Source organism: Callithrix jacchus, chromosome 16, assembly GCF_049354715.1.
Source record: "Callithrix jacchus isolate 240 chromosome 16, calJac240_pri, whole genome shotgun sequence".
In the NCBI taxonomy this organism is placed as follows: domain Eukaryota; kingdom Metazoa; phylum Chordata; class Mammalia; order Primates; family Cebidae; genus Callithrix; species Callithrix jacchus.
Genome location: NC_133517.1, coordinates 7,327,684 through 7,342,312, shown reverse-complemented (window position 1 = coordinate 7,342,312; position 14,629 = coordinate 7,327,684). Strand labels below are relative to the sequence as shown.

The following is a 14,629-nucleotide window of genomic DNA, read 5'->3' as shown; positions in this document are numbered from 1 at the left end:
AACCCACCAGTGTGTCCAGAGGCTGATGCATCCTGGCTCCACATCATGGAGTCAGGAGAGGGTATGGAAACTATGTGTCTAGGACCTTCCCAGACCTCACCCTATGTCTATCTTTTATAGTAACTAGTTCCAATTTTAGCAGTTTCCCTGAGTTCTCTGAGTTGTACTGTTTGTACCTTTTTAACCCAAGAGGACTGTGAAGGACCCTCTGTAGCCAGTCAGCGTGGGCAATGCCTGGCTCCTGAGACTGACATCAGAAGTGAGGGCAGCCTTGGGGAGGACTTTCCCTTCACCTGTGGGTTCTGTGCTAACTCAGGTAGTTACTGTCAGAGTTGAATTGCAGTACATGCCATTCCATATTCTGAAATATCTGCTCATAAATATTATCTGCTTTCATAAGATTGCCCCTTGAGCCACTGTGCTTGGCCTGAAATGTCTTATTTTTATATTTTTAAAGGCAGCTTTTAGCACACATGGTAAACTTCTTTCTTATTATTACCATTCTTATGCACGCTGGAATTTAAATATTTACATACCTTTAGTGCAGATACCTCTCTTGGCTACCCTTTATTTCTGACTTTAGGCTGTACTGTATTAATACAGTAATTGTGAGAGCATTTTCCCACCGTGTTCTTAAAACCAGACTAGTCATATTTATGAGCAGATATTTCAGAATATGGACGTAATTTATAAAAACAAATCTCCCAGTCACATCTAGGGTTCTGTTTGATTGGAAATTGTTCAGATACACACTCCCCAAGCTCATTATCTGGCTGTTCTAACTTTATTATACTAGTGAATTAAGATTATGTTTAGGCGCATGTCATATCATCCATGTTAACTCTTCACTGAGGAGAAGTTTTGAGAATTGTAGCCTTGTTTTGTTTATTGATAATATTGATTATTGATCTTTTCTTTTTTTTTCTTTAAATACCTAATAACAAATTCTAGTGTTTGAGAATACAGAGTGCCTTTACTATAAAAAATTTATTTGTAGTATAAAAATCTGATTGACAGTATTAAAATTATGATACAAAATATGAAAACAAAGATTCCCTTTATCTGTAGTATTTTTGACATCAGGTATCTGAGAGTTGGATTTTTGTGTTCAGGAAGAGACTTGAGTCTCTTCTTTAGGTTAAGATTTCTCATTCCCAGTACCTAGCATAGAGGTTGGCATGTGCTCGATACTCACTAAATGTTTACTGGATCAATGAACTAATGAAGTGGAGGGTGTGAAACAGGGTCACTGTGCACTGGTTACCAACATGTCCAAGCTCGGTGAGACACAACTGACGTGAAGCCGGTTTATTACTCACAGACAGGCAGTGAGGGCCAGAAGAAGCCTGGGGATTTTTTAACGCACCAGTTTCTCAAGGCTGAGGAAAGCTGCCTGGGGTGAATGGAGTCTCATCTCCATGTTCCCCACTTGCACCACAGCTGCAGGACCTCAGAAAGCAGCCTGACGTGGGTTTTATACCCCAGGCGCCACAGAACTATTGGGTTAAAGTGTGGAAGGGCATCCTGTTTCGGGCAGAGATTGAAACAGAACCTCGGCTTCTCTTGCCAGTCTTTCCCTTTCTCAGGATGTTTCATTTCCAGATCATTCTGCAGTTCTTAAGCACTACAAGGAGGAGCAGGGAGAACTGGGTCCGTCCAAGGTCACCTGGAGACTTGTCCTTCAGGGGAGAAAAAATGCTTGTAGGACATTTCTTACGTATTTAACCTTCTGTGGCAGAGACTCTCCAAGGCCATTTTATATATTTTGTTGGTTTTTTCTTAATAATAATCCAACAAATTTGCTGTTACTGTAATCCCCATCTTAATGAAATTTGTGTAAATGGGATTATGTAAATTATAACAAAGACAATTTGCAGATTCCCAAGAAAATGCTCTGAGCAGGAAAAGGATGTTTCATAGTATGATTGCTAAGATTGGTGATTTTAAACCTTTTTCTTTTTTGACATATGTGAAAGATTACATTTGTTAAAATTTTTGTGTCATACTCTCAGAGTTATATGCATTTCTGGCACTAGCTAATAATATTATGCCCGCTTTACTTACTAAAAGAAAGCCTATTATAAGGTGAGTGAGTAAATGTGGTGGGAATCTGCTCTAATTTCTTTCATTTTGTTTTGAGATGGAGTCTCCCTCTGTCGCCCTCCCCAGTTCAAGTGATTCTCCTGCCTCAGCCTCCCGAGTAGCTGGGATTACAGGCATGTGCCACCATGCTTGGCTAACTTTTGTATTTTTAGTAGAGACAGGGTTTCACTCTGTTGGCCATGTTGGTCTTGGACTCCTGACTTCAAGTGATCTGCCTGTCTCAGCCTCCCAAAGTGCTGGGGTTACAGGCGTGAGTCACTGTGCCTGGCCTAATTTCTTAAGGAGCAAATGTAAACCTTAGTACTTTATTATTTTATGACCATATCTAACGTCTTTTCCTAGCTGTTGACCATAGCCCACATCATACTATGGTCAAGAATGGCTGACTTAAATGAAATTTTAAATTTGAAAACAGTACTGTAACATTTGAGAAACAACTTTTATGTGATACGCAGTAGTCCCCCTTTATTCACAGTTTGATTTTCTGAGGCCGTAGTTATTTGTGATAAGCCTCGATCTAAAAGTAGTAAATGAAAGATTCTAGGAGTAATTAATTTTAAGACACACATTATTCTGAACAGCATGATGAAATCTCTTGCCACGCCATTCTGTCCCACCTGCAACGTGAATACCCCGTTTTGTCCCACCTATCCATGCTGTACATGCCCCTGCATGTTAGTCACTCTGATATCAGATTGACTATCACAATACCTCAGTGCTATGTTCATGTCACTTATTTTACTTAGTAGTGGCCCCAGTGTGCAAGAGTAGTGATGCTGGCGTGTTGTTATAATCGTTCTATTATTATCTGTTAATCTCTTTCTGTGCCCAAATTATAAATTAAACTTTATTATAGGCATCTATTCATGGGAAAAATATTGGTGAATATAGCAGTTGGTACCATCCGTGTTTCCAGGCATCCACTGGGAGTCTTGGAACATATCCTCTCAGAACTGATTATTGTCTGAGAGGGGTCTCATGTTTTAAAAGCAATGTAAAGAAGGTAGGTGAGTTCAGAAAGGAAACTGAGTTGAGTTTTGAAGGTCAAGTGGGATTTCGTAATATAGAAAATGTGGTAAAGAGCTGGGATGACACAGGTGTGTGTGTGTATTGTCATTGCAGGCTGGAGTCTGGGACCCTTGGGTGGGGAAGATGATAAGAGATTGAATTATAAAGGTGGCTTGGGGCAAGACTGTGAAGGGATATGAGGAGTGGATTTAAGTCTTAGGGGATAGACTAGGTGTAGCCACACTAGACCACCAATATTTGTAATTGGGTCACAAACTCAGGTGGCCATACAGATGAGGCAAGTGACTTGCATGTGTGAAGCAGGCCAATATTAGATAATTGAAATGGGTAGGGTGTTGTGGTAAAATGGAGAAAATATGCTCATGGAACCATGGCAGTATTTCTAGCCACTTGTTGCCTTTCAAGAATGCTGGTACCATGTTATCTAAACCTCTGATTCTCCATTAGAAGACAGGAATTTGGTTTCATATGTGTGATTTTCTGATTTGCTAAGTATACCTGCTTCTGCACACCTATCAGAATGGCTGAACAAAACAATAAAACCCCAAATCTTGCCAAACCTGAGTGCTGTGAGAAAGGGGAGTAACTGGAACTGTCATACATTACTTTGAAAACATTTTGGTACTTATGAAGTTAAAAGTAAATTTACCATACAACTCAACAATCCCAATTTTAGGTATTTACCTGGGTGAACTAAAAACTTATGTTCTCACAGAAACCTAAACATGAAAGTTGATAGCAGCTTTGTTTATAGTCACCCCAAACTGGAAACCCAGATGTCCTTAAGTAGGTGAATGGATGCATCCATACAGTAGGTTACTCTCAGCAATAAGAAGCAACAGATTTAATCCATGCAAAATGTGAATGAATCTTAAATGCATTTTGCTAAGTGAAAGAAGGCAGAATCAAGTATACTACAATTCTCTCATGATGGAAACAGATCAGTGGTTAAAGGGGTTGGGGTAAGGGATTGACACCAAAGGGCAATCCGTTTCCGGTGGCATGGGGGAGGAGTGGGTTTTGGGGATAAGGAAACAGTCCTTCTTGTACTATGGGAGTGGATACACAACTCTAGACATTTGTCCCAACCTGTATATTTATAAATGCCAAACAGTGAATTTTACTCTATGCACATTTAAATAAATCAACCAGGTGTCAAGGGAACCCAAGATAGAATGTAGACCAATAATATAACCTCACTGAAGGAGGTAAGGAAAAGGGAGCTGACCCAAGCAACTTTGGAATACATTCTTTGTATTTTGGAATACAGTGTTTGTGTTTTATAATGCTGAAGACAAAAAGAACTATATACAAACATATTTGAGTTGATAAATTCATTTTTCACAGCTGTATGACTTAGCAGTTTTAAAACTACTTAATACTGTAATTGAATAAATATATTTCATGTTGTAGATGCTTAAAACTAGGAGAGAAAGAAGTTGCAAATAAGCCATGGGAATGCTGGAATGAATCTTGTGGTGCTGGATTGGTAGGAATTCAGGTGTTTTCTTTAAAACACACACACACACACAGATTCAAGAAATAAATGTAGCAATAAATGTGTGTGTGTGTATCATTTTCTATCTCTGTCCACTGAGAGGTCCTAAAAGCAGTGAGAAACAACCATACCTAGCACCTCCATCTTGGTTTCTAGTACCATTCTCCTGTAAGAGGAACCAGGGCTGCTTAGAAAAATGGCTGACTCTGCCCAAGGCAGAGAAAATACAGGATGAACTTTGAGGATCATGTATTGTCAGAAAATAAGGAAGAGTTCTAAACAAAGCAGGTGGGGAATGTCCAAAGGACACATCCAGTCAGTGTTGTGCCTGGCCAAAGCTGAAACAACTTGAGCATTGAGATAAAGAACATTAGATTATAGCTCAAAGAATCAAATGCCTACAAGTTCATACTTATATAGATACATTAATAAATACATACATAACAGAGAAAGAACAACTTTTCAGGAGAATGTAAAGATAAAAAAGGATTTGCTGAGTGTGGTAACTAACGCTTGTAATCCCAGCACTTTGGGAGGTCGAAGTGGGCAGCTCAGTTGAGGTCAGGAGTTCGAGACCAGCCTGGCCAACATGGTGAAACTCTGTCTCTACTAAAAAAACAAAAAAATTAGCCACACTTCTTGGTGCGTGCCTGTTATCTCAGCTGTGTGGGAGACTGAGGCAGGAGAATCGCTTGAACTCTGGAGGCAGAGGTTGCAGTGAGCCAGGATTGCACCACTACACTCCCACCTGGGCAACACAGTGAGACTCTGTCTCAAATAAATAAATAAATTAATTAATTAAAAATGAAGAATTGAGGGAAATAGAAAATCATCTTTAGACCTCCCTCACAGTAGTAACTGCTGGAGGCAAGATCCATCAGTGTGTTAAAATTAGTGGGTAAAACTTAATGAGAAACAGAGTATTTGTGTGACTTCAAAGCATTTTCCCCAAAATATTTTTCTTTTTTTGACATATTGTTATTATTATTCCATTTATTATGTAATTAGTTATTATTGTTAATCTTGCTGTGTCACCCAAGCTGGACTACAGGGTATGATTATAGCTTGCTGTAATCTCACCTGGTTTCTTTTAGCTGTCATGCCTGGCTCATTTTAAAATTTTCTATAGAGAAGGGGTCTCATTGTGTTGCCTAAGTTGGTCTTGAACTCCTGGTCTCAAATGATCCTCTCACCTTGGCCTCCCAAAATATTGGGATTACAGGTATGAGCCACTGTGCCCAGCCCCCAAATATTTCTTAATTAAACAGGGAACAACAGTAACTTTATGTGTTGAATCCTGGCTGATATCCTCTTAACCACATGATGAATGTTAAAAATTATTACACATTGATATTGTGTACTCTATGTTACGGTGAACTGAGGACACACTATCATAAAGTCCATAACCACAGTCTAACCATGAGAAAGTATTAGACAAACCCAAACTGAGAGGCATTCTACAGAATACCTGAACAATACTCTCTAATGTGCCAAGTTCCTGAATGACAGGGATAAGCAGAACTCTCATAGGTGGGAGGAGACTCAAGGCATGCCAACTAACTGCCACGTGGAAACCTGGGTTGGATCCTGAAACAGAAAAGCTGAAGTCTACTGATTGAAGCCTTTAATTTAATTAGTAGTGTTGAATTGATGTTAATCTGTTAGTTTTCCTAATTATACCACTGTTATGTAAGACGTTAACATTAAGGGAAGGTAGATGAAGACTATGTGGAAATTCTCTATACTATCTTTGTAAATCTTCTGTATGTTTAAAATCTTACCAGGACAAAAAGTTAAAACGTTCTTCTCTTCATTGAGGTTGCCAGTCCCCTAATGCTCATGTATATTGAATAAGCACTGCCTTCTTATATGCACAGATGAGGGTGTGTACAAAAGTAGGTAGTCTCATTTCTTTATCACTCTGTGTAGGTGGTATTGTTTCTGTAAGGATTATCCAGATGGTCTTTGCACCTTGGCACAATTCTAGTGCCAAGAATCCCTGAATTGTTGAAGTGCTTCTGTTTTATACTGTGAAATGCTATATGAGAGGATATCCTAGCAAATATACAAATAATGGTTTTATATAAAAACTAACATAGTGTACAAAGTGTTTTTATTTATTGGTTAGATAGTCATGGCATATAAATATATAGTAGAGATGACTTTTTAATTACAGAAAAATTTTAAGCCCAAGCTGACTTCTAAACACAATTGTGGTCCATATGTCCCATAGGCATCGGTTGGTATCAATATATTTTTATTGCTTTTAACATTTATCTAAGTAAACTATATTTGGAAAAATAAATATGCTTAGAAAAAAATAGCTTGTATTTGAGGGTAAACCATATATATTATATTTTAATTCTTTTTCTTTGACCTCTCTCCCCATGTTTGATGTTACCTAGAATTTAACTTTTTGAACACAAGTTGAACAAAATGGTATCATAATTTTGAAAGAGTATCTTTTAAAGTACAGTTGGCCCTCCATATCCACGGGATCAGTTATGTCGATTCAACCAACCACGGATCAAAAATATTTGGAAAGACAAATTCTACAAAGTTCCAAAAAACAAAACTTGATTTTGCCACAGTGAGTACTGCACTGAATGAAGTGACACATAGGTATTGTGTTAGGTATTATAACTAATATAAAGTATACAGGAGGATGTACATAATATTATATGCAAATACTATACCATTTTATATCAGGAATTTGAGCATCCTTGGATTTTGTTGTCCTCAGGGTGAGGAGGTACTAGAACCAATCCCTCATGCATACTGAGGGATGACTGTATATTAGAATTTTGAAAGAATAGATGTTCAGAATCCTTTAAACATTTTATTGTATTAGAAAATAATTTGACCATGTACTACTTGTTTTCATCTAGAGTCTAGGCTATAAAATATAAGCATTGCAGTTAAAGGCTTTATATGTCTATTTGTCTTAGCCTAGATACTGGATATGTATTGCTATAGGATGAGAGATCTGATTTATTTTAGCTACTAGCAGTAAATGTGGTAAAAAATTAAGACTGAAAACTGCAGGGTTGAGGGGTGAAAGGAAGGACTAAACATTTTTAATTACGGTGATTCTGCCAGTGTAGACTGCTGAATGTTTGTGGTTTGGATCTCGTTCACTCTGAACATTTTAGGACTTGTGTAGTATTCCCCAGAGTATGAGGTGGTTGTGAACTGCTTTTGCTAATGGTGAGAGTGAATTACCATAATGTTATATAACAAAGATGGCATTTTGGGAGAAATTTAAAGTAGGGGAAAAGGAGGATGGCAAAAACTAAAGTTAGTAAAGTAACTTCAAAAGTTACTCTTTCAAAAGTATAGTTTTGTTTAACTTAATTTTGTTCAATTTATGTTCAAAAGTTAAGTTCTAGATAACATCCAACATGGGGGGAGTCAAAAGAATTAAAATCATATTTTTTCTGTAACTGTATAGACTATCTGCGTACTTATATATATATATATATATATATATGTCAGATTATATTTTACTTGCCTTCTCATTTGCATCTTACCTTTGTGGCTAAGTTAGCAGGACCTGTGTGGGAATGACATAACTTCACCAACCTCTTTGCAGCTGCATCGCGTGAGAGGGCTGAACTGTGGCCTAGATTTTTCTCTAAGTCTTTCCACGGAAGTGAGTCAACACATTGTTTCTGGCTTTACTTGCTGTCCCTCCCTAATATGCCAGCTTAGGGTGCTTTGGAATTTTCCAGGTACAGTGTTGGAGAAGTTATAACACCGGAGGAGGCCAGAGCGTGGGTTTAGTTTGGTGGGAAGAGGGTTGGAGTGCTTGTTCAAGGGAAACACTGAACGTGGCCAAATTGAGTGAGTATAAAAACGTTACCTGAATTAAATATGTACCAAACACTGAAAATCCCTTATTGTATTTTAGTATTCTTTATCATTGTATTTTAAAATTGATTTAAAATCTATACTGAGATTTTTTTAGTGTGGATGTCGACACTTTTTTTGTGCTTTTGCCAAGAACACAGTGTTCTGTTAAGTCATTCAGTGACGAAGATTGCTGGCTTGCTGCCAGCCTGGGTCAAGTTCATTCACATAAGTTTCAGTGTAGATTCTGACTGAGTGAGGAATGTTCCTCTTGTCTTTGCATGTTAGATGGGTCTGGGAAATTAGTTGTTTTAAAACAAGCTTATACTTTTGTTTTTTCAGGGTTACGGATTTTTTGCTTTTAAGACTTCTTATACAGACAGTGCTTTGATAGTAGTATCACATTCGTGTCTACTTACTGACTCTCCATGCCTCATCTGGTAAAATAACAGCTCTCCTAACCATACCAGGTTAGAATCTACTGTATAACATACTGACTCTACTGTATCATTTCGAGGTATTATTTTATACTTTGGAAGAAAACATATTCACCAAATGCTTTTTTTGATATATGTGAATTCAAAAATTGGAAGCAGTGGCTCAGAAGCTACAAAAATACAGTGTTTGATAAGGAGTATCTACCTATGAAGATATATTTATCTATATATATTTTATTAATTTCTTTACTCAGTTCTTCCTCAGTTTCCTTTATTTCATCTGCCATCTTTTTTTTTTTTCAGCCACAGAAGTGTATTGACTTTTAGTTTAAAAATGCACCCACTATACAAAAAGCTAAGGATTGGAGCTAATTGATCACTCAGTTTTGCCTGGAAATTATGCATAAATACTGATTTCTGAGTGAACATTCTGCCTTACAACTAGCTCATTAGACCTTCAGACGCTAATTGTTTTTTTTCTATTAATTATAGTATTTAACCAAGGTAACATATTTATGTTGATACTGATGACTGTTTTTATTTTTTTATTTTAAATTTATATATATATATATATATTTTTTTTTTTTTTTTTTTTTGAGACAGAGTTTCGATCTTGTTACCCAGGCTGGAGTGCATTGCAATGGCACAATCTCGGCTCACCGCAACCTCTGCCTACCGGGTTCAGGCAATTCTCCTGCCTCAGCCTCCTGAGTAGCTGGGATTACAGGCACGCGCCACTATGCCCAGCTAATTTTTTGTATTTTTAGTAGAGACGGGGTTTCACCATGTTGACCAGGATGGTCTCGATCTCTTGACCTCGTGATGCATCCGCCTTGGCCTCCCAAAGTGCTGGGATTACAGGCGTGAGCCACTGCGCTCAGCCAAATTTTTTATATTTTTTTAGAAACAGGGTCTCGCTCTGTTGCCCAGGCTGAAGTGCAGTGGTACGATCATAGCTCTCTGCAGTCTTGAATTCCTGGGCACAGGTGATCCTCCTGCCTCAGCCTCTTGAGTAGCTGGGACTATAGGCATGCACTACCATGCCTGGCTAATTTTGTAAATTTTTGTAGAGATGGTGGTCTTGCTATGTTGCCCAGGCTGGTCTCAAACTTCTGGACTCAAGTGATCCTCCTTCCTCGACCTCCTGGAGTGTTGGGATTACAGGCATAAGCTACCACACTGAGCCCTGATGAAAGTTGTTTTTGTTCTTTTTCTTTTTGAGACGGAGTTTTGCCATTGTTGCCCGGGCTGGAGTGCAATGGCACAATCTAGGCTCAGTGCAATCTCTGCTTCCTGGGTTCAAGTAATTCTCCTGCCTCAGCCTCCTGAGTAGCTGGGATTACAGGTACCTGCTACCATGCCCAAATAATTTCTGTATTTTGACTAGAGACAGGGTTTCACCACGTTGGCCAGGCTGGCCTCGAACTCCTGGCCTCAGGTGATCCACGCACCTCGGCCTCCCAAAGTGTTGGGATTACAGGTGTGAGCCATGGCATCTGGCTGACCAAGGTTTTTTGTAAAAAAAATACTGCCATAGTGTCTGTTGGAATGTGTGATTTTTTTTTGCTGATGTCTGGTAATTAGCATGTTTGTGATCAATCATTATGTCCTTATTCATTAATGCCTTTCTAGAATCTGACAGAGTGCTTGGCCCATAGTTGCTCTCCACGTACCCAAAACCTAACCAGTGAATGGGTAACAACCACCACTCAACTTTGCAGTAATGGAGTATTAATGTCTGGGAACCTATTTGATATCATACATATATGAAAAACAAATGAAGCAATCACAAATATATGTTTTTACAGACATAGCTCAAGTATTTAAAAGCGAACATATTATCAGAAAGCTATATTATAACCATTCCTTTGGGACATTTTTCTGGATGAGTTAGTTACATTGCCTGGGCTACTTAAAATCAGAGTCCAGTGAAGTTCAAATGGAAGTTACATATTTTCTCATTAAATCTTCCTTTGGCAAAAGTACCTTATTATAACTATACTTTAAGTTCTTGGGTACATGTGCAGAGCGTGCAGGTTTGTTATATAGGTATACATGTGCCATGGTGGTTTGCAGCATCTATCACCCCATCATTTACATGAGGTATTTCTCCTATTTATTCATTGTTCTTCCAGGGACTCTAAACAGTACTAAATATTTTTAAAATGTAGATTGGATTTGCATGGATTTCTCAGAAAACCTTTTCCTATTAAACTCTGGAAGGAGTTTATTACTTCCTCCCACTTCCCCTCTGGTGGCTCTGTTGCAGATGTTAAGAACTGGGCCTGCATATCACATCACAATAGTGCCAAGAGCTTTGGCATAGCTCTTGTTAATTATTGCCGTATTTACCTTGCTTGCCTAATAGGCTGCAGGTTTCTTGAGGGCCAGGATCATCATGAATGAGTGAGTGAATGAATGTAGTAGACACAGCACATGTGGACAAATAATGGCAGGGACTGAAACCAGTGGCAAAGACTCATATGCTCATGAGCTAATGATCAAAATACCTGTATCTGTGATAAAAGCATAATAGGTACAACTGTTTAAACATTTAGTCCTTGTGAAAATAGATTCGTGATATTACACGTTTTGATTTATACTTATTCCCTTAAATTTCTCTACTTTTATCAAACAGTTTTACTCTTGAAAGTGATGGGATAAAGTTAAGGGATCAGAGTCGCTGTCATGGGAGCATAATTTCTCATTCACTGAGGGCTCCCTCAGAGTATTGATTATATCTGTGCATTCCTATGGGAGCTGAGAATATTTAACAAAATATGTTTCCTGATGTAATCAGAATTTTCAACTATGAGAAGAATTAACTGGAGAGAGATTCTGCACTTAATTAGGAAAAATAGTTGAAGAAAGGAGTGTGTAATGATCACATGGCTTGGTCATTTGAAAACCTACTACCAGGATTCTATATGATAATTAAATTGTAAGTAGACTGCTCATTAACAAAGCTGAAGTATCCCATGGGTTGAATATGTGGCTGTGATTGTATAACTTGTATTTCCAGAAGAAATTTTAGTGGAAAACATGATTGCACAGACAGCATATTTGCAGTGGGTAGCAGCAGAGGGTAGGGGGTGGTTTGCATCTGTTAACTATAGTAAGGCTAATACGAACATAAAGTCCTAGAAAAAATTGGATACTGAACTTTGGTTTTTAGAATGCCTGTAGTAATGACAGCTGCTGTTTTGTAGGCACCTACCTACTATGTAGGGTGCTGCAGAATCTATTTTATACATATTTTCTCACTTAGTTTCCTCAATGACCCTGTTGAAATGGGGTTTATTTTACATATGGGATAACTTGGCTGTGTCTCAAATAAATTAAAAACTTGCCTAGCATTACTTGCCAGGAAGGAGCAGAGTGAGGACAACCAAGGAAATCTTTGAATTAGATCATAAGAGAAGAATTCTCTTGTATTCTACTAGTCAGATTAAATTGAGTGCTTGTGTAACATATTTTCTTAAATAGGTAGGAAATTAGGGGAAAGAGTGTGAATTTATCAGCTAGGCATGAGAAATCACCTCAGGGCTGGTAAAAAGAGGCCTTGACCTCTCTGTCTTTAGATTTACAATCTAACACTTGCTCATAATAGAACAGTTAAGCTTTCTATGCTAGCCTGTTTTCTTGTTCATCTTTTACTAAGAGTCTGGCATCCAAATTTCCGGACCTTGGTGCCCTTTGGTATTTGGATACGAAGGAGGGAAAATCATTCCACCCAGTTCCCATGTCCCGACACCCACGCCATAGCTACCTGTCAGAACTCGCTGTGCTTATCTGGCCTGTGTGGGAGATAGCAGCACTCTGCCCTGCTCGGTGTATGTCTGATGGTTACTTGAGACATCCACTAGGCTTAGCTCTAGGGTAACTGCCTGAAGAAAAGATGGGGTGGAGGAGCTTAGATGGCCAAGAGAAGAAAGAAATTTGCTCAAATCAAACTTCTTTATCTTATTTTTCATCTATCGTTTTACTCTGGTTATGGGTTACATTCTTTCAGTGGTATGATGGAGGAAGATAGCATTTATTTTCCTCAGTATATAATTTTTGATTCTTCCATTTTAATTGAACTTCTAAGAAGGCAAGCACAATGAGCCTCATACTCATTTCCATAAATATGTGCTTTTGTTTAGTTTTTCACTTTTAAGAAAGAAATTTGAGGTCTGGAATTTGGGATTCTGAAAAAAAGTTAGGGAAGGAAATGGAGAGGAAATAAGGAGATTTTATACATGTTGATCATCTAGTGTTTAAAGCCACACGAAGGTCAGTAAATGATACTAGAGACCATTAAATAAGTACTCACCTGTGATTTCAGCAGGCTTTCGTGTAGTTGGGAAGTATGTATGGTTTACATTCACTTTGGCAGTCTTTCTTCTCCAACCTGATGAGGATTAGCATCCTTGTTTTCCATATCTGTTAACCAGTAAATGACTGTTTGGCAGACTATTTTATTTTTTATTCTTGTTTGCTTGTTTATTTGTTTGTTTTAGGTCTTGCATTGTTGCCCACACTGGAGTTCACGGGTGTGATCATTTTGAGGTGTGCTACCAGCCTCCTTCTCTAAAAATGGATCCTCTGTAAGAATCCTGGGCTCAAGGAATCCTCTAGCCTCAGCCTCCTGAGTAGCTGAGACTACTCATTGTTTCACTATGAGACTACAGATATGGCACACCACAGTGGCTAATTTTTATAAAAGTTTTTATAGAGATGGGATTCTCACTGTGTTGCCCCGGCTGGTCTCAAACTCCTGGGCACAAGTGATCCTACCACCTCAGCCTACTGAGTTGCTGGGATCACAGGTATGAGACACCTTGCCTAGTCATTTTATTTTATTTTTAATTTTTTTATTGTATTTTTATTTTTGAGATGGAGTCTTGCTCTATTACCCAGCCGGAAATGCAGTGGCGCAATCTTGGCTTACTCCACCTCCCAGGATCAAGCAATTCTCCTGCCTCAGCCTCCCAAGTAGCTGGGATTACAGTCATGTGCAACCATGCCCAGCTAATTTTTTGTATTTTTAATACAGACAGTGTTTCACTGTGTTAACCAGGATGGTCTCGATCTCCTGACCTCGTGATCCACCCTCCCAAAGTGCTCAGATTAGGACGTGAGCCACCATGCCCCTTTCTTTTCTTTTTTTTTCGAGATGGAGTTTTGCACTGTCACCCAGGCTGGAGTGCAGTGACACAATCTTGGCTCACCACAACCTCTGCCTCCCAGGTTCAAGCAATTCTCCTGCCTCAGCCTCCCGAGTAGCTGGGACTATGGGCACCCACCACCATGCCCGGCTAATTTTTTGAATTTTTAGTAAAGACGGAGTTTCACTATGTTTGCAGGCTAGTCTTGAATGTCTGACCTCGTGGTCCACCTGCCTCAGCCTCCCAAAGTACTGGGATTGCAGGTGTGAGCCACCATGCCCCGCCTAATTTTTAAAGAAATATTGAGAGATTATCTTACTTTTTCTCAAATACCTTATGTTAGAAATGATAAATTTACAATGTATACTCACTACTGAGTTTGGCCTGTTTTCCTGAGGTGTCGGGAGACAGGATTTAACACCAAATTTTAAGATTAAGGTTTGGGGCTAAGATCTCTCTAGCTTTCCTATGACAATGTCATAAAGAAGAAATGAGGAAATCAAGCCATGTTATTTCTCCCTGTTGCTATCCCTAAAAATGGCATGGCATTGGCTTAGATTATC

The 14,629-nt window shown here is 38.6% G+C and overlaps 1 protein-coding gene across 16 annotated transcripts in view; it reads left to right on the top strand.

Annotated features, from left to right (window-relative positions):
• SPIDR (scaffold protein involved in DNA repair) overlaps positions 1 to 14,629 on the top strand; it is a 512,165-nt gene that overhangs the window by 83,645 nt on the left and 413,891 nt on the right. For 3 of the 16 annotated variants that reach the window (XM_078352488.1, XM_078352491.1, XM_035276752.3), the window contains exon 1: positions 8,364 to 8,473. The exons of the other annotated variants lie outside the window; for them this stretch is intronic. The gene's annotated coding sequence lies outside the window, so the exon portion shown is untranslated. Of the gene's footprint in view, positions 1 to 8,363; positions 8,474 to 14,629 lie in introns of those variants that run through there. 16 annotated transcript variants of the gene reach the window in all.